The 27,589-nt window shown below is 35.2% G+C and overlaps 1 long non-coding RNA gene across 1 annotated transcript; it reads left to right on the top strand.

Annotated features, from left to right (window-relative positions):
* The first annotated feature begins 9,656 nt into the window (after positions 1-9,656).
* On the top strand, positions 9,657-12,775 carry LOC146004069 (uncharacterized). Its single transcript, XR_014443889.1, has 2 exons — positions 9,657-9,790; positions 12,425-12,775. It is a non-coding gene; the product is annotated as an uncharacterized LOC146004069 (long non-coding RNA).
* Positions 12,776-27,589: the final 14,814 nt, after the last annotated feature.

The raw sequence follows: 27,589 nt of genomic DNA, 5'->3' as shown, positions 1-27,589 counted from the left end.
TACCATGTTACTACTATGAATTGGAAAAAGAAATCCAATTCATGAATTGTAAAAATATGTGAAAAGATTATCAGTACCGATCCAAATCTTGGATGAAATACTACAGATGGTCCAAAGTCAAGATGACAGGTATCTGGTTTAAAATTTTCCAGTATCGATTATAAAGTCAACAGATACTCTGGATACAAGATTACTCATATTATCTAAATATCCAGACATTTTCAAGATGCATGACCCAAATATACTGTACATAACATGGACAACTATCAAAGTCTCTCAAATTTAGATAAATTTTCATATGTATTTGGACACCTGTAATATATAACTCAAATAAGCTCTAAACTCTCTGATTAACATTTGTTCTAACTTACCTCTGTACAAAGTGGTTAGCATGGCTCGCTACCATGCCAAGGGTGCCAGATTCAAATCTGGGTCTGGGCATGTGTGTTCTATGTGAGTGTCAATCAATTTCATCATCATTTCATCACTCAGCTTCATGATTGTGATTAGCCAAAAATGGCAGAAAGCGAAGTAAAATAAACCAAATCAGTCAATCAATGAATCAATTTTTTGTAATTTTTCCAGAACAAGTTCACCCAACAATTTTGTATTCCTTCCCGAATTCTGTTCCATTTTCAAACCCTCATACTACAAAAGGTATTCAATCTCTGCAAACCTCTCTTTTTTACAAAACCTTTATGGACATCTGTCTGTAGAGATACAGTGGAACCTGGCTTTTATGTTCCTGGATTTTACATTTTCCTGCATTATATGTTCAATCTTGATTGTTCCAACATAGCAGAATGTTATAAAATTTCTCTACATGTGACATTTTCCTACATTTTAAGTTGTTTTTCAGCTTGGTCCCCTGAAAAATGAATAATCCAGATTCCACAGTATATCATTTGTAAAAAATGTAAACTTAGTGACATGAGGGATAGTACGTAAAAAAAAAAGTTTCCCTAGTCTGCTGACTGCAGAGAGTTTTATTATAGAGGAAGAACATGACATGAGTATAAAGATAATCTTTACACTATTTTTCCACATAGTCCACAGAGACATTCAGGCACTTGTCATACCACTTCACAAGTTTCATGAAACCCTGTTCGTTAAACTGCGTGTCCTGTTTGTGGATGAAGTTATGTACGGCAGCCTCCACTTCTGCTGTTGTGGTGAAATGCTTCCCTCCCAGGGCCTTCTTCAGAACAGGGGAAAAAGTGCTTTGATGTTACGTGAGGCCCATACACTTCCACCAGCAATTGCAACAAACCTCTGTTCTCCATGCCGGCCGGACACACACTTCTCAACTCTTCCTGTCTTCAACACAGAAGTATGCTGGCATTCTTTGCAAGGAAAAGGTTGCACATCACACAACAAAAGAAGGATGATGCCCATATAACCACAACATATAAGCAACCCAAAATTTTCACGCTTTCTGGAAATACACACTGGTGCGAAGCTTTTTTTTCTGACTATCCCTCGTACATCAATTAAAATGCTAAAGATTGGTTAGAAAGTTATCAGCACAAAATATAAATTTGTATAATCTGCTTTTGTGATTTCAATTTTCTAACACCCATAATAGTATAGGGTGTTATGTATAGGATGCCGAATTAGAAAATTAAATAAAATAGGTAAAATATCATGAAAATTGTTATATTTCACATATATGTAAGCAGTAACATCTCTCATTTACGTATGAAAGACAATGTCAGGCATATGCCCACCCCTACTGAGTCTGCATGCATTTATACGCTCCACAAAATTACACCCTGTGATTTCCTCTTATGCGGGTTTGTGTAAGAGTCATTGTCGGCCATTCCTGGTCACCATTGACACTGAACCAGTTTACTGAAACTTCAACATTAGTCTGCGAACTGTAGACTCATTAGGTGTTTCATTCCTTCCGCACTTTCGCCACTTTGGTAAAATGTCTTCACAATGAGAACATGTTGCTCAATCGTAAACTGTTCCACATTGTAACCACAACAAACGAGTCAAAACAATTGAGGCTACATTAATCGGCATGACAACAGATACCAACATTGGTAAGAACATGTCTGCCAACCTCAAAACAAAACAATACCACTCGATTCAAATTCGGCATCCTATACGGAACACCCTGTACATTGAATGTCCATTTGGAACATTTTTGTGGGTACCCTGAATAGCATTTCAGTTAACAGGGTGTTCACCAATCAGGAAACCTTGAATATATAGAAAAGTCAGAGAATTTTTCTTTCTGGAAATATCACAGAAAAGTCAAGAAATTTTCTTTCTTTCTGGCAAATCTGATTTTTTTTAGGGCATTTGGTAAACTGAAGTAATATATTAATAAATTTTACTATAATTATGTCCTGTTTCCTCTATAATTATGAATTTATGAAAAAATGAGGTTTTTGTTAATCATTAGCTTGTAGATGCAAAATAACTGTACTATATTATTTTGCATCTACAGAAAAGTGCTTATACGAACCTTTACAAAGAACATAAATATTATTAGGTTGTGAAAGATGAAACAAACAATAAACTTACTATAAATTACCATTTAAAGAAGGTGATATGTGGAATTCTAAGGGTGAATGTTTAACTAAAATGTTAGAAGATAGGAGAAGAAGAGATGAAGGCCCTGTTTTTTGCTGATGACTAGTAATATGGGGAAAGAGAGAAGGAGAAGTACAGAGACAGGTTGATAGTTGGAATGAGTAAATCAGAAGAGCAGGAATGAAATTCAGTGCAGAAAAGAGTGAGGTGCTAATAACAAAAAGAAACAGAGCCAGGAATGAACCAGGAAGTAAAGATGGACATGGAAGAGTTCAGGGTAGTGGAGAACTTCAAATAAGTATGTAGGAAGCATAATTGAGAGAAGTTGAAGAATAGATGAGGAGGTGAACAGAAGAGGATAAATGGGTGGTGGACTATATCAAAGCGTTCGAAGATTAATATGGAAATGCAAGAAGGTAATATACAATACATACTGTGTGCCAATAATTACGTTTGGAGGATGGACTTGGACAATGACAGAGAGAGACAAAAGATAGGTGCATGCAGTGGAGATGAAATCTTTAAGGAGTATATTGGGGAAGACTAGAAGGGATAGAATAAGGAATGAGGAGATACAACAGACTGTGGGGATGGTGAAGCTTCAGGACAGAATAGATCATACACAGATGAGATGGTTTGGACACATGAAGAGGATGGATGCAGAAAGACTGCCAGTAAGTGCTTACAATGCACAAGGAGTAGGAATAAGGCCAAGGGGAGACCAGGAGAATGTTAGGAGAAGAGGACAAGATTGGAACATCATGGAAAGAGAGGAGTGGTGGAAGATCAGGAAAAAATGGAGATGCTTGACTTCTATGCTGACCCAGCCAGAGGCAGGGAACTGCAAAGGATGATGATGATGTTAGTGATCTTATTTGTTAGTGAACATTAATTTCTCCAGTGACTTCATCTGAAAAATTTTAGTTCTTGGACTGGAAAACCTGGAGATGTCAGGGATTTTATTATTTTTAAATATGTATGGACAGCTTAGTTAATTCTAGGACATTGTAATCATGGTATTCTGTGTTCAAATCCTGCTGGGGCACATTTCATTATTTTATATCCCACTTCAAACTATAGGTTCAGTCCTAATTTGGCTGTGCATGCATTTGAATTGGTCTCACTCATCAAGAACATGTTTTATCCAGCACAAAAGAGTGTAGGTGATTTTAAAAATTCAAAGAACTGCCATGTAAAATAAATATTTACTGAATACTAGAGATAATATTGAAACATAAACATTATTAAAGAAGTTCTATTAATTATTATTCTACAACCTGCAGCAAAAATTAAGATTTTTTAAAACCTGTATATTTCTTATCATCTTGGTTCCAATGTAACTAACTTACACGTTGGAGATACGAATTACTAGTTAGATATCCTAGCAATAAATAATGTCCAACTTTATTGTTGAAACCAATCTATATTTAAGGAAATGAGTAGTGTACAGACACATTAACAATAAAAAGAAGAAATGCATATTGTTGGTATGCTCAAATAGGGGTCATTCCACGTCAATTCATCCAGACCATGTCACCCACCATCCCCGATTTTGATGAAAATCGGTATACTTATAGAACTTTTATTGCTGATTACAAAAATGACAATTTTTTTAAGGTTGGTCAAGGGATTCATAAGTTATGCGCTTTTTAAAATCTCCGTATACGCCACATGAGGCTCTTCTTTGAATGACACACCTTAGGTTATAAATGATCATATGTTCCGTCAGGATTGGGGATGAACCTTTAAGTTTGTTTTGTTTTATTCAAAATAGTGTAAGCTTTCATTTAAATAAGGTTTCAGATGAATGTATCAATAATTATGTATTTTCTGTATAGTTTTATGTACTTTTTTAGAAAAACAAATGACTATCTTCAACAGCAAATTTCATTCAATGACCCCCCTTCAATTTCCCCCGATTTTTTTATATAGGTAGCCCAGTGTGTGTACTAATGCCTGATGAAAAAATTGGGATGGGCGGTTCAGAGACAGGGTGATAAAAAATCATTTGCATCAGATGATATTAATTTTTTAATTAACAAATATTAATTAAGCAATACTTAAAATGCAGCATGTTGTTAAGATATAACATTCAAAATTTATATTTACTATGTGTAAAGGTACTACACATGCATTGTCAAAATATTCAGTACCAACAATTTTCCAGTTCACACTACACAAACAAATTTTGACCATTTGGAAGACACTAAAGTATTTGACTCATCACTCATGGCATATGTCTTTCCATTTGTGGTGTTAATATCAACTGGACACAGAATATGAGTGAAAGGAACGAAACAGTTTTCTCTTTGTGGCCAGTTGTAGGAAGGGGATGGGCCATGTGGATGCATGAGTTTAATTGTCGCATCTCCTTCTTCCGTGTGTACCAGTTTGAGTCATACACACATGCTACATAACTGTTTAGCGTTGGAATTCCAAAGGTCACTTCATCATAACTGTCAAAGCATGCAGAAATACAAAATGTTTCATGTTTTTGCACTGATTGTTAAATAACCCTAGGTTCAAAATAGTGCATACTTCGTGTTCCTGGCACTGTTGTAGCTTTTTGCAATCGCTGACACATTTCATTGCGAATTACTATCATTTCACGTTTGGTGATAAAGAAAAATCCTATGCCTTCAATATAATTTGTACAGAATTGGTACATCATTGCTGCACTTGTTATTTGATTGCATAGAGGTCTTTGCAGGCTTGCTTTTGCCACCAGTCGCTTAACTGTTCCACCAACTCCATCACAAGGAGATTTCCCATGGCTTGTGGCAAAGAAGCTCCATTTGGCACCTATTCCCCAAAAGTCATCTTTATGATGACACAAGTTCAAGAAAGTCTTACAGTTTTTATACTGGGCAGCACAACCATCAGTAAAATATTCTACATTTTTAACTTGGGTATGATTTGCTTTCAAATACTGCAGTATGATTTTTGTGTCTGATGAACCATTGGCACATCATGATTCATGTCATCAGACAGAACACAAAAGCTTTTATTTTTCAGACTGTTTCCATCCTGCTTCACGTGTATGTATGTATGTAAACTACAACCACCATGCGTCCAATGGTAGCCTTGTGCTTCATCTTGTAGTACAAAAGAAAAGTTCTGACTGAAGTTCATTAGAATCAGCACCTCATGATTAGAAAGCAGTTCTTTTCTTTTTTTCAGATAGGTGCTTTGAGATTTTGATATATATATCCATGCGGTATTAGTTTCTCAATCTTGTCAACTAAAAGATGAATGAAATCACCTAGAGTAGATGAATGTGTTATTAGATCTACTCTGTCTGTTGATACCCATTGGTTGTACTCAATTGTATCATCTGAATCCAATTCTGGAAATTTTGACTCTAAAAATTCTGTTGGAGCATTCCTGGTGGGGCATTTATCACATACACGTAACATGCAGTTTCTGTTCCTTGGTTTGCAAACCATTTTTTGAATCAGATCTTGGTAGGTTTCTTCAATTTCTGCTGCTGCAATGAGCAGCTGAACGTTCTGGTGAATCATACACACACAAGCAGAATGTGTGCCAGGACTGCCAGGTAAGATACAGTGCTTAGGCCGTAAATCTGGAAACTTAGAAAATCCAATTTTTACGTTGTGGTGTTTCGAAAACTGAACATACAATTCATGGAGATTGCCCAGAAGTAACCTTTTCTGCTTGTGCACATTTTTCTTGATGCTAATCTTGTCCTTCTGCCCTGGCATAAGATGAGAAAATTCATCATCTTCATAGAAGTCATAAACTAATCGTGTAGTTTCTTGAGATAACTTCTTCCTAATTCGTGCTTCTGGAAGAGCTAACAAGCCTTTCTCATGTAGAAGTTTTCTTGACTGTCTAACTTGGTATTCTGTGACATGGAAAAGTTTCAGCTACTTGCTTTCTTGGCCAGGATTGAGGAGTCAACGTTAACAGTTGGATTTTTTCTCTTTGATTAACATTTAGAAGTTTTTGCTGCAACATCTGCAACAGTCTGTCAAATTCTGCTGCTTTCTTTTTGTTTTCTATATCTTCATCAGAGCTGCTGCTTTCATTACTCATCAAAACTTTCTCTTCCACATCCAGAGTGAGAGCAACCTTCTTTCGCAAAGCAGTGTTGGCTTGATTTAACTTTCGCTTCCCAACATGAACCTTACTATGCATAAAAACTGCATGTAACTTTATTGGAGATACTCCAATACATGTTACGCTTTCATTAAGATTTCTATGATGTTTTTTCTTTTCTGCTATTGCATCATCTGAAAATTCCTCTAATACTACTAATAGTCCAATACTACAAATTATATTTTGATCCATTATATTTCAATGCACAATTATACAATATTCTCTGTTGCAGTTACTTCCTAGCATGCTGTTTGTTGAAATAATTACAATAAGACAATGAAAACCTTCAATCAATAAAAATAAGTTTTCATTCTAACTCACATTCCACATTATCATGCAGAAACTCAAATTCAAAGCATTTCGAGACCGAGATAAAATGCACAAAAATAATTTTCTTCATTCTTTCTAGATAAAATCAGAAAAATAATTTTCTTTGTTCTTCCCAGAAAAAAATTGCTTTAAAATGCAGGAATTTTAACAATGATGTTTACAAATTTACAAATTTTATAAATTGAAAACAGTTGCAACATACTCACATAATTAATACTTTAAATTTGAATGCTATATCTTAACAACATGCTGCATTTTAAGTTTTGCTTAATTAATATTTGGTAATCAAAAAATTAATATCATCTGATGAAGATTAATTTTTTATCACCCTGTCTCTAAACCGCCCATCCCAATTTTTCCATCAGGCATTAGTACATACTCTGAGCTACCTACATATAAAATTGGGGGGAAATTGAACGGGGGGCATTGCACGAAATTTGCTCTGGAAGTCAGTTATTTTTTTCTTCTCAAAAAATACATAAAACTATACATAAAAATACATGGTTATTAATACAATCATCTGAAACCTTATTAAAATGAAAGTTTACATTATTTTGAACAAATGAAAAGAAACTCGAAATTTCTACGGCAAACCTGAAGGAAGATACTATCATTTATAACCTAATGTGTGTCATTCAAAGTGGAGCCGCAAGTGGCGTACACGTAGATTTTAAAAAGCGCGTAACTTCTGAACCCCTTGACCAATCTTTTAAAAAATGTCATTTTTGTAATCAGCATCAAAAGTTCTATAAGTACACCAAATTTCATCAAAATCGGGAATGGTGGGTGACATTTTCACAAAATTCTGGATGATTTGACATGGAATGACCCATAGAAGAAAATAAGCCACCTCATCTTAAATATAATTTACCCAGGCTAGTATTAATAATTTCATAGAGAACTAGATATTTATACACAATGCAATTTCCATCTTTTAAACATAAAAATAGTGAACTGAAGTAAGTGTCAATTCAGAGCAGAATTACAATATGAGATTCCTTTATGTTTATTCTTTATATGCCCTAATTTCACAGCTAACAGGAAATATTTTCCTGACTTTTCAAAAAATAAGAATCTCCATTGTCTTGTAATCAAGGGGTCCAGGGTTTGATACCCAGTGGAGGCACATAGTGTTTTGGATCCCACTTTATACTCCAGTCCAGATTAGCCTATATGTGCATAAAGTGCACTTCGAACAGAAAAGTCAAACTGAAATCTCTCTTTTACTTTATCCTTAATAATTTGATCTAGTCAAAAGCTAAAAATAATGTGGATTATTCATATTTGCAAGACAAAATAAATTGGAATTGTAAATGAATGAAGTGAAAATGTGTTAGGATCTTTCAAATGATATCATAGCAAAAAATCAAGCTAGAAGAAATAAATAAATATATAATGCTTGGATTGATAAGAATTCGAGAATAAATTCTAAACTAGAAACTTTTCATAATCCTACCTGTAGATAATTTTGAAATGACACTTTTGCGGTGTCTGTATCTTTAGAGAAGTAAGTACAGACAGTTATGGTTCTTGGATAATGTTTATAGATAAGCATGTGTTGGCATATTGTGGGTTTTGTCCTTCAAACTTTCTGCAGCAAAAGTTTAAAAAATGGAAGGAAAATGAGATTTTAATACATAATAAAAGTGTAGTTTAGGCATTATAAAGAGTGTCTCAGAAATATTTAATTTTTCAATCCACCTTCTGGGGCAATTCACACATTACGAAGAAATGAGATAGATCGCAAACGCTTGGCAACATTGTTAATATTTAGTTGCCATGGAGCACTTTACGAGGCAGCAACGTGCTTTTTTTGTTCGTGCATTTTATAAAAATAATGATTCTCACCCAATATTTAATTAAATTTGCACTTGGGATGTCTCTCATTCCTGCCAGGTTATAATGATGCCGGTACAAATGATGCACAACAACATACTCGTCATAGTGCTTCCAGTGTCATCAAGGCTGATCATGTGTACTGGGTGTAGCAAAGGGAACCGAGCAAAACATCCTTTGTGCCACATACATGCCAGTCTGTTAGTGAGGATCCTCGCCAATCGTTAGTTCAAGAATAATTGAATGTGAAAACATGAATGGTCACCAATTGTCCAATACTCTATTCCAAAAATAAAAATTGAATGTTTAAGCTTTCTTTTGGTAATAAATTTATCTTTATACAAAAAAATTAAGTATTTCTTTTAATAGTTTTAAAAACGAAAACCCTTTATTAATATTTGTAATTGCTAATTACTTTTAAATTATTGTGTAAATTATTTTAATACCTATACAAATTAGCATTTATATTAATCTTGGAGGTGTAATGTATGATACACAATATCATACACATACCCAATATAATTTTCAGGGTTATTGGGATTTACACCTTCATTCTCCCCCTTACCTATTATCGAAAACCTAAAATTCTGTGAAAGGGAAAATGAAATATAAAAAGTTTCTTCTTGAGGTGGGGCAAGATGATACCGAGAAAAGGGTTAGGAGATTTAACACCCTCCCAATTCCTAACCCCAAAATATGTAAATTATTCCATGTGCACAAAATCCTGTTTTGATGATTGCATCACTGCATGTCTAGGGATACTTCCTTTCAATGTATTTTTAAGAGATTTCAATTTCCTTATCTAGGCTTCCTTGGATATCTGCGCATGGACGTAAATGCACCTCCTGATGAGGAAATTAGATTCAGCTGTCAATTTGGTTCCAGGTGTGACCCTTGCTCTACATCAGCCTTCTGAAGACATGAACTGCATTGTAGCCAACATGTTACTACATCTTACAAGGTAACCATTCTTTCATTTAATATTATTAAAGAATTTTATGCCTTCTTACACCACTCCATATTTATAGTGAAGTGATGAAATATGTGGGAACGAAACACAAAAGAAACAACTAGGTAATGCAGACAGAAGACATACATTTTTTACCCTTCTTTATAATATATTTTTCTGCATATTACACTGACTTTTGAGTGTTTAGATGTATTGTAGAAAAAAGATATATACGTGAGATATTTATTGTGGCAAATATAAAATCAGATTTCTATACAAAAATGGACTGAATTTCACATTCAAATTTGGTACATAAAATTATATTTTGATGTTGTTACATGGATAAAATCTCAACTTTGATTTTCAATGCAAGGAGTCTCAGGTTTAATCCTGGCCTAGGTATGGATGTTCTTTGCGTCCCTTCATCAATTTCATATCATCATTCATCCTCATCTTCGCAATTAGTAAAAAATGGCAGAAAAGTGAAGAAAATAAACCAATACAATAAACAATCAAAATTGATTTTGTAACTTGATGCTTATCACAAAGTAAAAATTTCCATCCTAAAGGGCAGATTCATAACTTTAATGTATGTGAAATAATGGTATTCCTTTTTTGAACAAGTTTATTTTACCCTACTTTGTGTTTTCAACATTCATCTTTTTTAACCATACAAGTTGCAACACTGGGCTCAGTTGCAACCCAATCCTGGGTGTACATACTTATCCATATACATCCTAATAACTTCTTTATCCATATACATCCTAATAACCTCTTCCGCCATTATATTACTCTCAATATATATACTCTTTATCACTTGTATGAATCAGTCACCGCATCCAACTTGATTAAAGTGCCAAAATACTGTAGATAATGATGATATAGTGAGTCAATTTCTCCTTTGTAGTCCAGGGCCAGTAGAGCTGCTTCAGAGTCAGTGGCTCCATGCACATATTGATGGGGGGGGGGGGGCTATTAAGGTTACTGCAAAATGTTGTAGTCGATGTGTTAATACTCGTGTCAATATTTTATAATCGGTACATAGAAATGCAATGGGACAATAATGTTCTGCTGTTACAAGGTGTATCACTTTTGGGATTAGAACCATCACACCTTGTGCGACCAATTTTCTTCTGCAAAAAACAGGCCTTAAGCCACTGCATAAGGAAGTCTGCCATTGTTGGCCAGAATATTTGAAAAAGTTCAATCAGTAGCCTGTCTATGCCCTAGGTTTTGCCTTTTTGAGCTTGTTAAAGAGCAGCGTCCACTTCTTCCTTTGTGAACGGTTGGTTCAAGATTGCTTCCTCTTCCTCTGATAGTGTGGGAATATCAGGGAACAGCACAAGCTCTTCTTCTGCCTGGGATGTCAGTGGTGCTTCAAATTGGGTTGCAAAATGTTCAAATAAGCATGCACAAATGTCAGAAGGTCATGTGAGACACTCATCCCTTGAAGTCTCGTAATGAGTTTTCTTTGCCCACTTCATCGTTCTGCACTCACATGGGCAATGCTTGCCTGTTTCTGGGGATCAATCATTGCGAAGTGACTCCTCACAACAAAGCTTGCCATTCGCTCACGATGCATCCGCAGTAGCACCGATTGTATGCATTTCAGTTTCATACAGACTTGAGTTGCGTTGTCAGCTCATGGAGAACTCTGTAGTAGGAATTGTATTTTGTTAAAAAATCTGTGTGCATCGTACCTGTAAATGCTATGCAGAAGTGTTTGATCAATAGTTTTAGAAATATGTCCTACCATGTAATAATGTCTGTTTGGTGCCTACTCATATCTTCCCATTCCTTCCACTTTTGTTTAAAGGCTGTGCGAAATTGTTAGTCATGAAGGATCCGAGTATTTAGTTTCTGATAAACCCGTCCCCGCACAGAACTTGTGACAGTGATTGCCATGTCTAGTTGCACACTAAAGTGGTCGGTGAAACAAGTGGAAAAAATCTTTGTGGATGACACTTTGGGCAATATGTTTGCACTTACATAGAAACAGTCTAATCAACTGCCTGAGTCTGGACGTATGAAGGTGAATCCATCCAGATGTGGGTGCTTGGTCTCCCAGACATTTTTTAAGTGGAAGGCCTTGACCAGCATGCAGAGACTATTTGATTAGTTGAAACCTGGGTATTGATCTTGTCATCGCAATGCACAATTAAAATCCCCAACAAGGACAATGTGCTGGTGGTTGCCTCCCAGTGCCATCACCACTTCTGTAGCATAGAAGGTATTTCGTGCTTCACGAGCCACTGATCCTGAAGGTGCTTAGATATTACAAAACCAGATTTTATGTATCTTGACGCATGTAATTTGTCCAGGTGGATGCAGGAATGTTTTATTGACAGGTATACCTTATCATACCAGGATGGCACTAGTTGTGGCATTGTATGTAAAATTGTACCTGTGGCGTTGTATGTAAAATTATTATATATGGTATAATCGGGTCCACATGTGAAATCGTCTGTACCGAGCTCTTGGAGGAAGAGAGGATGGAGGGCACTTTGCTTTATATAATCCATTAAGGCATGGTATTTAACCACAGATGACAGTTTATTCAGATTAACAGTGGCAAAATGATAAGATGGGAATTGTCATATAACACACTAATGAAATAAACAACCAATACATTGTATGTACTTACAGGTTTTCTGAAGAGCCATTCTCATCAGTTTTCGTCATTAGGGCATGTTTCCAGAGGCTTGGGTACAGTGTGGGAAAGGATAAACCTTACTGGCGATGGTGAATGCTGGTTGCTGGATTTCTTTGCTGGATGATCGTTGTTTGGGCCTATGTGACATGTCTTCTTCAATTTTTTTTTCCCCACTGGAGGCGAGGGTGGAAGCTGAACAGATGGGATAGCTGGAGGCGGATTCATGGCAGGCATCTGTGAAGAAACTGAATCCATTAGAGGTAAATACTCTAAGGTTTCCAATGGATCCATCTACGTAGGAGACACACTTGGTGGCAAGCTGATAGCCTCATCATTGGTGGACCCTGGAATATCCGTGGAATCGACGGAAATTTCATCACTAGGCAAGGTGCAGTTTTCTTTGGTCGACTTTTGTGGAACACCCTGTATTGTATCAGAACTGGCAGATGCAGTTGGTTTGGTTTGTTTCTTGGTTGTTTCAACTGGAAATACTGTCAGTTCGCTAGGTATCACTTCTTCTCCTCTGGTAAGGTTGAATGGGGTGGGTCACACTTTGCCTGCATACAAATTGTCACTTGCTCATGCTGATGGTCTCTGGCGACTGGGACATTGATTGAAAAAAATGTTCCTGGGAAGCTTGACTATTATATGTTACCCAGTACCTCCCCCCATTTATAGACACATAGGAAGGAATCGAACGGGTTAATTTCATCTACTATTTTTCAGCCCGTTCAGTCAGGGTATATGTGTTTATTATTATATAGTGTGTCCCAAAAGTAACGCAGGATTTAAATTTACAAAATGATCCTTTATTTATACATGAATTGGCAAAGTTGTAACATACTTTGAAAGAGTAAACAATCCGATTAAATATGGAAAATAATATCCGGCAAATCTGGCAAATCCCCAGAGATATAAAGTCACATGGTGTAAGATCGCATGACCTTGGTGACCAATTGTGATCACTGTTGTGCAAAATCAGCCGCCCATGAAATTTTTGCTGTAAAAACTCAATGGTTTCATGTGCCGCATGACACGTGGTGCCATCCTGCTGGAAAAACATCTCATCAACATTAAAGCCAAAGTCCATGGTTTCCACCTGAGGCCACAAAAATGCTGTTATCATCTCGCGATAATGTACACCATTGACAGTTACTGCACTTCCGGACTCGTTTTCGAAGAAGTGCAGCCCAATAATTCCACCACACCTAAGTGCACACCACACAGACACTCGTTGAGAATATATCGGCTTTTCTTCAATAACACGAAGGAATTCCATGCCCCAAATGCGAAAGTTCTGCTTGTTTACAAACCCATCCAGATGGAAATGCACCTCATCATTGAAGATGATTTTCTTAGCAAAATCACCATCTACTTGCAGATTGTCCCAATCGATGAATGCCCTTCGGTGCACGTGGTCTTGCAGCTTAAGCTGTTGAGTCATCTGAATCTTGTATGGGTGCATACGCAGATCTTTCTCCATGATCCGCTGCATGGTACTCCTTGAAATGTCTAACTCAAGAGACCTGCGGCGAATTGACGTTCTCGAACACTCAGCGACACTAGCGCTCACAGCGGCAATGTTATCAGCTGAGCATCCGGTATGAGGATGGCCACTTCTTTTGTCGTCCATCACTGAACCTGTTTGTTCAAACTTTTGAACCACTCTTTTCACAGTCGTTCCATTTCCCACCCAAACATACCATGTAATTTGCGCACTGTTTCAGCACAACACTCTTGGTATTTGTAATATGTTTTTACGATAGTTATGCACTCCTGCATCGTGTATTTCTCCATCACGACTAACTCACTACTAACCGGAATGTTCTTACTACAACATGTGCTTCAGATAGCATTGCCAACCCAATGGAAAGAAAATGGCGTGCAATTTAAATCCTGCATTACTTTTGGGACACCCTTTACTTCTCATCTGTCATTCTATGTATTCTGCAATATTGACTCAAAACCATGTGTACTGGGTCATCAGATTGTTTGCTAGGAATCATGTGGAGATGTACTATTACTCTTGTACTGTCCATCCATGTTACCTGGACTTCATGGTCACCTTCCAAATCATTAAACACATACGAGCCATTCAATTGGGTCAACAAACGTTCACACAGAACCTGAGAGACTAGTTTCAGATACAAGCATTTTCGAAATAGGTCTATTTTAATACTCACTACCTGGTCTGGCATTAGTTTTTCAGTGTGTTACTTATCCAACAGTGTAAATACGTTGATGTCGGTTTGTCTCGAATGTTGCATTTCAGAGTATTAACCCTTTTAATTGCCATTGGACTTCGATGTATTAAACTTCCATGGAAGGCTTACATAATGCACTGGCTGAGCATGACGCGTCATCGGGAGTTGGGCGAGCGATCAGTTCATAGTGCAGCTCTCACCAGACTTACCACGAGCTACCGAGCCAGAGTGGCTTCACCTGATTTTTCACTGCCACAATTTCACCTGTGTGGAATCATTTCTGCTAGTGCTACTGCAACGGAATTTGTTGCCTTTGAAACACTGTAGATGTTGACGTTGCCTGGTTATTCCCAGCATAGAGATGAAAATTCATTTAATTAAGATTAGGAACACGCAGGAGATGTACTACATAGAATTTTCAGTGAAAAATGCAGGCTTGACCAGGACTCAAGTGGTAGAGAAATGCCGTGGTATTCCAGAGACCTGGGTTCAAGTCCTGGTTGAGCCTGCATTTTTCACTGCAAAGGTTGTTTTATATCTTTGCCACTGCTATTAAGACTAACATATGGACAAAACAATAATATAAGTGGATATATATGAGAGTATATGATACCTTGCACAAGTGCCTCATTTGCCCATTTAGATATTCATTTTAAAAATTTAATTTAAAGGAATGCACATTGAAATTCTCCATAATTGTTAATTTTAATTTTGTGTAATAAGTATACTTTTTAAATCAAATTAAGGTTTTTACTCACTATTTTAACAACAAAATGCCATTTTATATATTGCTGTTGCTCCCAAAATATGCAAAAGTTTTTGTACCGAAATCTTGATATTTTATTCACCATAACTCTGTGGCTCTCTACTAATTAAGTAGTTTACATTTCAGTTTGGTAGTTCTTGCTTCAGCTGAATTATCTTGTTGTTGTGATATGGACAAATTAAAAGCTTGTGCTCTGGTATATCCTCTCTGTGTTAACATGCACAGCATAGGGGCACCCTTTCCTTTGGTTTATCTTAGACAGGTGAATCTTGTACAGTCCATGTCCTGGCTGGAAATTCATCATGCCTTGAGTAACCTGAATATATGTTACACTTAGTCTTTCCTGTATGGTTGGGAGAAATTCATATATCCTATTTCCTTCTTTGGCACTCTCTCACTGTATTTGCTATTGTCGTATAATTTCAGTGTGTATGTCCAATCTTGTTCCAGTGTATATTCCCAGAATCTTCCAAATTTTGTCTTGGTTATCTTTCCTAAACCAATGGTTTACGGGTCTCTTTATTACTATTTTGTCTAGGGCTGAGCCGATACCACTTTGAACCAATACTGATACTGATGCCTATACTCTTATCAATTCCCACTGATACCGATAGCGATACTTGAAAATTGCAGTATTAAAATTTGTTCAAATATTGATCAATATTGGTGTGTAAATTTTTTTCTCCAATTACATGTATCAATTTACCAAGAATTTACTTTAGAATATTCAAGAATTGCATCAGAATATCAAAATAGATGTTATGTAATCACAAAATATAGTTTTTTGTGGATAATTTGTGCAAAATAAAAAGGAATTTTGAATTTTACATAATTTCCAGGATAATCAGACTCCCCGAAAGTGTCGTGTGGCTTTTTTGCAAACCCCGTAAAATACCAAAATGTGGAAAAGTATCGGCTGGTATCGGTAGATGAATTCCAACCGATACTTTTCGATACCAATACCACTGATATCGGCTGATACCGATACATCGCCATTGGTATCGGCTCAGCCCTAATTTTGTCACATTACTGCAAATGGTGCATGGGTGGATGTTGTTTTGAAGGCCCTATCATTCTCAGCAACACTTTCCTTTCTTCTAAGGACAGTGTAAAAGGGGCAATGGAGAATGTTCAAAAGTCTTAGCACAGTTGTGGCTAAACTTATAAAAACATGTCTCCTATAGCCTGAGCTATGCTTTCCTGCCAATCTGCTGTCGACAGTTTCACATCTCCTCCAGAAAGAAAAGAAACTGTAAAACTTTAGTTATATTGCAGATGAAATGCATAAATTGATATGATCCTCCAAAAATCTGAAATCTTATTTTAGCTAATATTAATAGTTTTCAAATTGGCTCATTATTTGGAAATAAAGTTGACACAATGCAAATGCATGAAACTGTATGATGTCATATGGTGAGAAAATCAAATTGTATTAGTTTACAGTAATACCATACTTATTTTCGAAGTGCAGTTACTTAATATTCTCCATGCTTTAGTTAGTTTCAATTGCTTACTTCTTATTAAAAGTTGTCTAAAACTGTTCAATGTTATCTTCATATAATATATTGTCAATTCTTTGCAATTCACACCATGGTGTATAGTATGTACCAAATTGGTTTCGTTGCTACATGTGTGTGTTTGTAATTGAACTGGTGAGACCAAGAAGGGAAAGATTCCACTTTTTGAACAAAATGGGCTGAATACTTTGAATACATATCAGAGCTAAAATAAAGGTTTTAAAAACAAACCACTTATGGAATATTGTTACTATGGTTATGATGAATAAGTTTGTAATTGTAAGTTTCTTCATCCGGCTTTTAGTTTTGGTTGCTATGAGGTTTTTTCTTGATTTCCCGAAAGTAAGGTAGAGTGGAATCTTTCCCTTCCTGGTCTCACCGATTCAATTGTATTGAGAGTCTATGGCAAATATGATGATTAAAAAAACAGACAATGAAGATTGATCGTTAATGAGTTAGTGCCATGTAACATTGTGATATTTCATCAAACAACACATGAGATGATACTCACAGTCAAATGGCAAGCAATGTTACCCTGACAAATCTAAGAGAATTCAAAAACCTGCATCTGGAGAGAAATTAATTAGATTAAATTAATTGTTTTAAGTAATTGCAAACAGTCAAACTACAATACCTTTAAAATATGTTTTTACTAGATTATACAACATCAAATTTATAATCAGACATAATTGTAGTTACCTGTTCTGCATTCTTGTTGGGAAGAAAGTTCCAAATTCACTTCATGTGGAAGATGAGTTGCCTGCTTGTAATTGTGATGTGATCATTTATAAAAATTATTAATAACTAAGTTACTACAAAAATACTTTATATTATACTCACCATTGTTTCTCCTTTGATGCTCTATGCCACAATTATACTCTTTATACCTGCAAAAGAGAAAAACTTCATAATACACAGCATGAACTGATAGACAGTAACAACAAAAAAACAAGGTATTAGAAATACTCACCAAAATTCCAACCAGAACTCAAAGATAGGCGAAGTGGTAGTAGAAATTAACCTGAAAAAAGAGAGTGAACTTTAATAATCAGAATAAAGTTAAAGATGACAACGTGTCTGTCTGAAAATAAGACATTGCAACACTGCCAACAACTAGATGACACTTTCCAGTGTTCATCTAGAGATCAGCTACTCTCCTCCTTCCCACCTACCCTTATAGTAGACCCCACTTTCTAGGTGAGCGCTGGAAGCATCCAGACATTAACAGGTCACTATCTTCTTGTCGGACAGGTACCCTGAAATAACAATAACAAAATATTAAAAACTACTCACCAAAATTCCAGCCAGAACTTGAAGATAGGGGAAGTGGAATATTCTTGTGGTGAGAGGAGAGAATGAAAATTCATGGTTGGGGAGAGTAAACCTTATTTTACATACTCCAAAAAAAATAATTTAACATTCTCTTAGCCTTATTATTTTCCATAGACATCTTCTATTACTTTTCCTAATCTTCAACTATTTATTAATATACATTGTTTCCAGTTAAAAATAACTACAATAAAAACCACTTTAAAGTTTGTTGATTGAATTGGTGTTTTAAGTTCACTTTATGCACAGTAAGGCTAATAGGGACTGGACCTACAGTTTAAAGTGGGATCTGAACCACTATGTGCCTCCAGCAGGTATCGAACCTGGGACCCCTTGATTACAAGGCAACGATGCTGCCATGTACTGATAGTAACTACATATCTATTCAACTTTGGGGGGAAGTTAACAAGGAGGCAACTCATCAGGCAGTTCTTCATCATCATCATCTTAATCCGGAAATAAAACAGAAAGTAGATTAAACATAATTAAATCAAGGAAGTATGCAATTATTTATAATTAATTTGTGAACAACCAGTGTTAATAAGTAAAAGGTTACTTGTAACTGCATTACAAGTGACTATTACTTCTTGAGTAATGGTAATGTTACAAGTTAATTTTTTGAAATAAGTACCTGTAGTTCAATTATATTTTTCAATTAAGGAATTAAGAAATACTTCTACAAGTGCTTTTCTGTATGTATCAATGGTAATGAACAAAATTATAATTTGTTAAAATAAAAAAGACATTTTAATCTTCACATATGCATTTATTCTCATTAAATGTTTTGTGTGATATACGTTTTTCAAGTTAAAGGTGTACTTCAAATTTTCTTAAATATCTATTTTAAAATTTAAACGTGTGGAGTTTAGTATAGCTTAACCTATTAACTGTGCTAGAGCTATATATAGACTTTCTAAAATTGGGACTTTTTTGCGGAGGATCTACATGTAGACAGTATTTGAAAGTTAATTGTGGAAAGTCATTTTTATAAACACCACTTTCTCATGCTATTATTAGTCTATGTGGGCTATTGCCAATCAAAAATTCCATTGTTGATGCTTTGTCAGCCTAGTTGGTAGGGTGTCTGACTGCCATGCGGGAGATCTGGGTTCGATACCTGGGGTGGGTGTTCTGAGGTGGTAATTTTACTGGCCTAGTCCCTGCATAAAGTGGTTCTGGGGCTCACCCAGCCTCAAATCAATGTGTAACTAGGTGCAACCCTGGAGGGTAAAGGCAGCTGAAGCATGGTGCTTATCACATCACCTTCAAAATGGCATATATCGAGAATATGTAGTGGGGGGGTGTGGAGCCCTAACCCCCATCCCCTAAATGTGTCTTCATGACATGGTGTTGTATACAGGGAGAACTTTACATTTTACCTTACCTAATATGGAATGTTTATTTGCGGTAGAGTCTATATATATGAGCGTAATTCAGAAAGTAACCACCATTGAGGCATGGCGCTAGTAGTAGTGGGCAAAGCGCTACCATTGTTACATCACGCAATCTGTGATTCAGTAAGCTTCCAAATGTGCTAGTAGATATCCCTGATGGCGCAGTGGTAGCATTGTCGCCTTGTAATCAAGGGGTCCTGGGTTCGATACCCGGTGGAGGCAAATAGTGGTTCGGATCCCACTTTAAACTGTAGGTCCAGTCCCGATTAGCCTTACTGTGCATAAAGTGGACTTAAAACACCAAATGAATCAATCAATCAAACCAACTGTGCTAGTGGGAGCATCATAGTGCTGTGCGTGTGCTGGTTATAATGTCACAAAATGTGTGCTGTCATCAAAAATCCCACCAAATGCGAGGTACGTGGAGTGATAAGATTTATTTGGGCAAAAAATCTGTTAGCAGCAGACATTCATCATGAATTGTGTGCTGTATATGGCCCAAACATTATAGGTGAAGGTGTTGTGTCAGTGGATCAGATTTTTCAAAGGAAGAAAGAACAAACATTCAAGATGAACTTAGGAGTGATAGGCCTTCTGTAGTGAGTGATGATCTCATCAAGAAAATTAATGACAAAGTTCGTGAGAACCATCGATTCACAATCTGTCAGCAGCAGACATTCATCATGAATTGTGTGCTGTATATGGCCCAAACATTATAGGTGAAGGTGTTGTGTCAGTGGATCAGATTTTTCAAAGGAAGAAAGAACAAACATTCAAGATGAACCTAGGAGTGATAGGCCTTCTGTAGTGAGTGATGATCTCATCAAGAAAATTAATGACAAAGTTCGTGAGAACCATCGATTCACAATCTCGGAACTTTCTGAAACGTTTCCAAACATTTCTCGGACTGTGTTGTACGAGGTTGAAGAAGTGGCTTGGGGCACAGCGCTTCGCTGACGATGAGGATCTTCAAAATGCTGTGACAGGTTGGTTGAATTCCCAGGCGACTGAGTTTTATGCAGAAGGGATTGGTAAGTTGGTGAAACTCTATGAACAAATGCTTGAATTTTCATGGCGACTATGTTGAAAAATAGAGGATAGATGTAAAGTAAAAATTTGTTGTATCTATGCGGGTTTTTTATTTACAGCCAAACGGCAGTTTCTTTCCGAACGACTCCTCGTAGATTGTTTTCCTTAGCTTTATTTTGTGGGAAGTCTTTTTATAGTTAGTTTCTTACATTATTTATAATTAAACGAATTTGCGGTTGCATCTATATATGGACAATTTCTTTTTGGTAGCACTTTCCATTATCGTCGCTGCAGGGGAGGCGTTAATGAAAATTAAATGTAAAATTTAGATGGTCATCAGAGAATAAAATAAAGTATAGTCATGTCTGCTCACAGGGTGGGTGGGGCAAGGGGGACAATTTTCCCCTTCTGGAGATTTGAAATGGGATAATTTTTATAGGCTGTTGAGCTGGCAAAAGTTTATTTTCAAAATCAGCATTTCAATAAATTGCTAATTTTTCATGCAATATTTACACATAATATTGATTACTTGCAATATATTTTTCAATGTAATCCTTTATTTGATGTACAGGTTGTCTATGTTACCAAAAGCAGTTTTTCTTCGGCACTACTATGTCTCTTGCATCTCTTACTTTTTCTGTTGTTTTTTTAAGCATATATGTATAAGCAACAAATGTGACCTTTGTTATGCTCAGTGTTAGCCACCAAATCCTCTGTTGGTAGTGCAAATAAGCCTCTCTTAATTAATGAGGGAAAAAAAGCAAAAATCATTCTACGTAATTGCTGATGAAAGTGTAGGCATTTGGGCATAGAGCAGCTGTCCATAAGAACTGGATATGTAGACTCATCTCTATATGAACCCAAAGTTCGAGAAGAGTTTCTTGGTTTTGTGGCCCCACAGGAACATGATGCAAAAGCAATTGCAATCCCAGTTTAATTTTATCATTAGTCTAGCCATAAATTAAATTTGGTTGTTAACTACACAAATAGTTGTCACAGATTGAAAATACAGTTGCAACCATGCAAGATATCATTAATTTATTTTGTGAAAGATCACTCAAAAGTAATCTTATTTCCAAAGTGTCTCTCTTCTGTGCAACACATTGGTCTGAAAGGACAAAAGCATAAGAATATTTCTAAGAACTTTGCAGAAATAGTGGATTGTCTGAAACATCAGGCCTCTGGAAAAAATTTCAGTGCACAATGTTCTCATTACTTACACTCTTCAGCAGTGCTCATCACAGCCAAATAGTGCCATTTTAGAACCAACTACATATATCTTTTCAAGGAGCTATGTTGGATATAATTGAAAATCACTTTTCAGATGCCACCAACTGCTTTCACCAACTTCTTGATCTTGCCGAAACCTTAGCTGCTGCTGTAGAAAGCCCCTCGTGTTGCAAATCAACAGCCTAAACCCAATTACCAGGTTGCCACTGCAGAATATGTTTACAAGGTGTACTTATTTATCCCATATATGGATTTCATTATTACATTTCAAGACACAATAATGTTGCTTATTCATTGCAATGCTTCCATCCTGTAATGAAGACAATTGAAAAAGATAAGTTCATGCAATTCATAAATGGTGTTGAAAATTTCTACCATATTGACAACTTCTCAGGGGAAAGTGAATGCTGGTATTGTATGTGGCAAAACAAGAATGCACATGATTAGTTTTCCTACATAGATTTATTTCAACACTGCAAGGACATTTTCCTGGTGTAGTGACTGCCATACAAACATTGCAACTTATCTTGTCGAAAACCAGGAATGATATGTATAAGTAGATAATTTGTAGTTTCTGTGCATAAAATTAATACAAATGTTTCAAACAGTTTTTGTTTAATATGTACGTTTGTCATATTATTTTTCTAACAAAATATTTTATTTCTGTAAATACTAACCAGATATTGAATTTTAAAATCTGTTCATTTATATCTTGTTGTACAATCTGCGGAAATAATAGTTCAGCATTGCATGACATTGTGCATGTGCTCATCAAAGCATGTGTGTGTTCACGACTGCACTTGTGTATGAGTCCCCCCCCCCCCTCGGAAAAATCTACAGGCGTCCATGAGTCAAATTTCAAAATGAATAAGTTACTTTTTGTGTAAAGTAACTATGACTTAGTCAGTTTTAAAAAGCAACTGGATTGCACACACAGACACGTCAATATGTACATCTTTTTCAAAGAAATTGATGATGGTTAAAAGACAGCTGATTTAAAATGCAATGATTCTGAGAGCTAATCCATGAGTATGTTGTAGTAGTAAGTAATTTCCTCACCAGGAGAGTGGAAGCAACATTTTTGCATAACTATCAAACCAATATGTACATGTGTCCAGGAAGTCTGTACATTACGTATTCCAATGATATTTTAAAGTTTAAAAGTAATGAAATTAGATTACTTTTTATGGCAACGCAGGACATGGTGTAATTGTCCAAGCACAATATCTTGGTAAGGTTTTAAGAGAGTCGTGGGTGCTCATGAGTGGTGCTCATCAACCTTCACCTCAGTGTGTATGTTAAAATAGTTGACATGAGTTGTTTTCAAAGGACCCAAAAATACACAGATAAAAAACTACTGTATAGAACAATATCACCAGCAATTTGAATCCAAATTAAGTTCATGAGGTGATATTTTGTGTTCTGTTTTACGTGGGAAAAACAAATTAACAACATCTGCAGTAAATTATCATCTAATCTATACCTGCTGAAACAAATGGCTGAATATAATTTAACAGAAATTAACAAATGCATATATTATGGACTAATTTACCCCTATGTTGAATATGCCTTGGGGTGGATCATTTTATAATAATACTGTTAGAATACTGAGACTTCAAAAGAGAGCACTTAGAATAATGTACAAACTAGGCTGTAGGGAATCTTGCAGAGTTATTCAGGGAGAAACAAATAATGACAATATACTCCCTATACATCTATAAGGCTATAACGTTTGATCTAAATACTGGAAGCATGACTAAAAATAACCAATTACACAACCACAATACAAGGGGGAAAGATAATTATTACCAGAACCAACACAGACTCAATATCTCAAAACAATCACCAATGAATGCCGGAAAAATATTCTACAACCAGCTGCCTCATGACATAAAACTGATATCTCCAAAAGATAAACAAATACAAACAATAAAAAAATATTTGACAGAGAGAGCTCTCTACAGTATCGGAGAATTCATGGAACAAGACAATACAAGGCCAATGTACTAAAAATATGTATTTTAATTGTATTCTTATTTCAATCATGCAACAATGATAATGTGTTTTTTATTTTTATTGTACTGTAATGAAGTGTATTTTTCCATTTTTACTTTGGTGTAGTGATGTAATGTACTACACAATGTTTCTTCTTTTTTTGTTATGATGTACTTAACTAATTATTATTTCATTATACATCTTGACGTTTTCCATGCCCTTTTAAACAAGAAAAATAAAATTCAAATTCAAATTCAAATCTTATATTCATTAATCGTTAGTGTGTAGGAATTAATGCAATTAAAAGCAATGATTTTTGGTAGTTGGCAACCATAATCCAATTATTTCAAAATTGGCAACCGTAATTGTAACACTTTACCAATGGTCCAGAAATAGTACCCAATAAAAATAACTAAATATCAGTTAAGGTGATTTTGTGTTAATTTTGTTATTCATTGCTTACCAGTGCATTAAAAATAAGTCTCTATCTATGGGTAAATAGATTCTTCTGCAAGTTTTCATTTTCAACTAATGACATCAAATTATTCTAAAAGTCAGTTTCTACTAAATATTTTCTTGCTGATCAAATATTATAGGTTTCGATAAAACTTTTAGTGATCTAATTACTGCATTTTATACAAAGAAGATAAGATTTGTGAATTTTTAATTCCAGAATGTGTGGAATTTAGCGAGAAATGTTACCTTTTTTTTTTCAAGGCTTCCTTACAAATTTATCCTGAGTTCTGTGGCATATTACTTAATTTACTGGTCTTCTCATACCTTTATCTCCAGAACCTTTCTCACTTTTCTTCACAAACCTGAAAATTTCATTGTTTATTCATTCATTCCTTTATTTTGGACCTAACAGCTTTTATGCTGTTTTTGTCCATTACAAATTTAATTGTTTAATGTAAGTTTTAAAATAATAACTCTCTAACTCTCTCGCTTTCTTAAACCTGAAGGTTCATGGCTGCAGCAACACAGGCCTTCCATCCGTCCCTATCTTGAGCAAGATCTATATACTCTTTTCCATCCCTACCGATTTCCCTTAGGTCCATCTCAACGTTGTCCCTCCATCTTCGTCTTGGTCTTCCTACAGGTCTCTTACCATCAGGTTTCCCAACAAGAATCCTGTAAACTCCTCTTTCCTCTCCCATTCGTGCCATATGGCCTGCCCACCTAAGTCTTCTTGATTTAATTATTCTAATAATATCTGGACATGAATACAAATTATGTAGTTCTAAATTATGTAACCTTCTCCACTCACCTGTCTCCTCATCCCGTTTAGGTCCAAAGATTTTCCTAAGGATCTTATTTTCAAATACTCTCAATTTATGTTCCTCTTTCAATGTAAGGGACCAAGTTTCACATCCATATAATACTACAGGCAAAATTACTGTTTTGTATATTTTAACTTTTAGTTCCTTAGATATTAAACGAGAAGACAAAAGTTTGTGAAGAGAGAAGTAACATGCATTTCCTGAATTAAGCCTACTTTTTATTTCCTCTTTAATATAATTTTCAATTGTTAATATTACTCAAAAGTATTAGAATTTGGAAACTGGTTCAAACGAGTTGTTATCAATAATTAGATTTTCATTATTATTACCTAACACTTGGTTTCGGCCTGTAAGCATATATTTAGTTTTCTCTTTGTTAACTTCCAAACCTATCTCTTTAGCAGTTTTGAAAAATATTTTAGCATTATTCTTAATTGTATTCACATCATCCCCCAGTAAGTCTACATCATCTGCGTATGCTAACAACTGAGTCACACCATTTAATTTCAGTCCTTCTTTAGTTTCTTTTACCTTCCTAACAGCATATTCTAAGGCAAAATTAAAGAGCAATGGAGATAATGCATCTCCTTGTTTTAACCCATCATGAATTGTAAATTTGTCAGACACATTAATACCCACACGAATTTTACTTTCTGTTTCACTGGTGCATATTTTTATCATACTAACAAGCTTCTTAGGTATTCCAAACTCGACTAATATATTATATAATGTATCTCTTTTGACAGAATCATATGCTTTTTTGAAATCAATGAATAGCTGATGGACATTTTGATTATATTCCCACTTTTTTCAAGTGTCTGTCTGATGTGAAAAATTTGATCTGTTGTTGATCTGTTACGTTTAAATCCACATTGATAATCACCTATAATTTCATTAGCATATGGGGTTAGTCTTGTTAAAAGAATGTTAGATAATATTTTATATGTTGTTGAGAGTAGAGAAATTCGTAGTAATTATTGTAGTGCATTTTATCACCTTTTTTAAACACAGGAACAATTATGGATTCTTTCCACTGTTGACGGATTTCTTCTTTATTCTGTATTAAACAAATTAATTTATGAATTTGACATATTAATGAATTTCCACCATATTTAATTAACTCAGCTAGTATTAAATCAATGCCATGTGCTTTGTTATTCTTTAGCCTTTTAATAGCATCCTTAACTTCAGTCAAGTTAGGTTCTGGAACTAAAGGTTCTGCTGTGTGCACTTCATTTACTTCTGATTTATCTCCTACATGGACATTTAAAAGGTCATTAAAGTAGTTCTTCCATCTATTTAGAATATCGCTTGGGTCAGCTAGAAAATCACCATCTTTATCTTTTATCAAGTTTATACTTTAGGTTGCCACCCCTTTCTAAATTCATTTACACCTTTATATAAATCTCTGATATTTTTATTTTTGCTGTTTGTTTCAATTTCGTTAATTTTGCTTTTCAAGTAATCTCTTTTTTTACTTCTAAACGTGTGGTTAACTTCTCGCTTTATTCTATTATAATTGTTTAGATTTGTATCATCAGAGTTATCTAACCACCTAAGTCTAGCCTGATTTCTTATTTTTATTAGATTATGACATTCATTATCAAACCATGGCTTAATTTTTCTTGGTTTATGGTATCCTATACTTTCTTTAGCTGCTGATTCTATTGCCTTACGAATGTGCTCCCAATTCTTATTTACGTCTGTTTCATTTATATTTTCATCATCATTTAAATCCTGCAAAACATCAAATCTGTTTGACACTTTAATTTGGTAATCTTTCTTAATTCTTTCATCAGTAAATTTTCCTGTATTAAATTTTAGAACTTTTAGATTTTGTTGCTTATGATTTATCACTGTGAGTCTTTCTCTTAATTTAGCAATTACTAAATAATGGTCACTGGCACAGTCAGCACCTCTATGTGTACGAACGTCAATTATAATAGTATGCCTTCTCTTATCAATGAGAATATGATCTATCTGATTATGAGTTTTACCACCATCTGGAGAAGACTAGGTATATTTATGGATATCTTTATGTTTAAAAGTGGTACTTTTCACAATTCAATTCTTGGAGGTTGCAAAAGTAATCAATCTTATACCATTATCATTACTTAACTCATGAAGACTTTCTTTACCAATCGTGGGTTTAAATGTCTCTTCTTTGCCAATCTGTGCATTACAGTTACCTAACAGAATTTTCATATCATACTGAGGAAATTTATCAAAGACCTGTTCTAACTCTGTATAAAAATCATCTTTAGTATTATCATCTTTATCTTCCATTGGTGCATGTATGTTTATTAAAATAATTTTACACCACTTACCCTGTAAAACTGCATATGATATCCTATCATTAATAAATTCTACTGTTTTAAGAGCCGAGATAATTCTATTATTTATGAAAACGCCTG

The sequence above is a fragment of the Lepisma saccharinum genome, chromosome 21 (genome assembly GCF_977018435.1).
Source record: "Lepisma saccharinum chromosome 21, izLepSacc3.1, whole genome shotgun sequence".
NCBI classification, from domain to species: domain Eukaryota; kingdom Metazoa; phylum Arthropoda; class Insecta; order Zygentoma; family Lepismatidae; genus Lepisma; species Lepisma saccharinum.
This window is presented reverse-complemented; position numbering and strand designations above follow the sequence as displayed.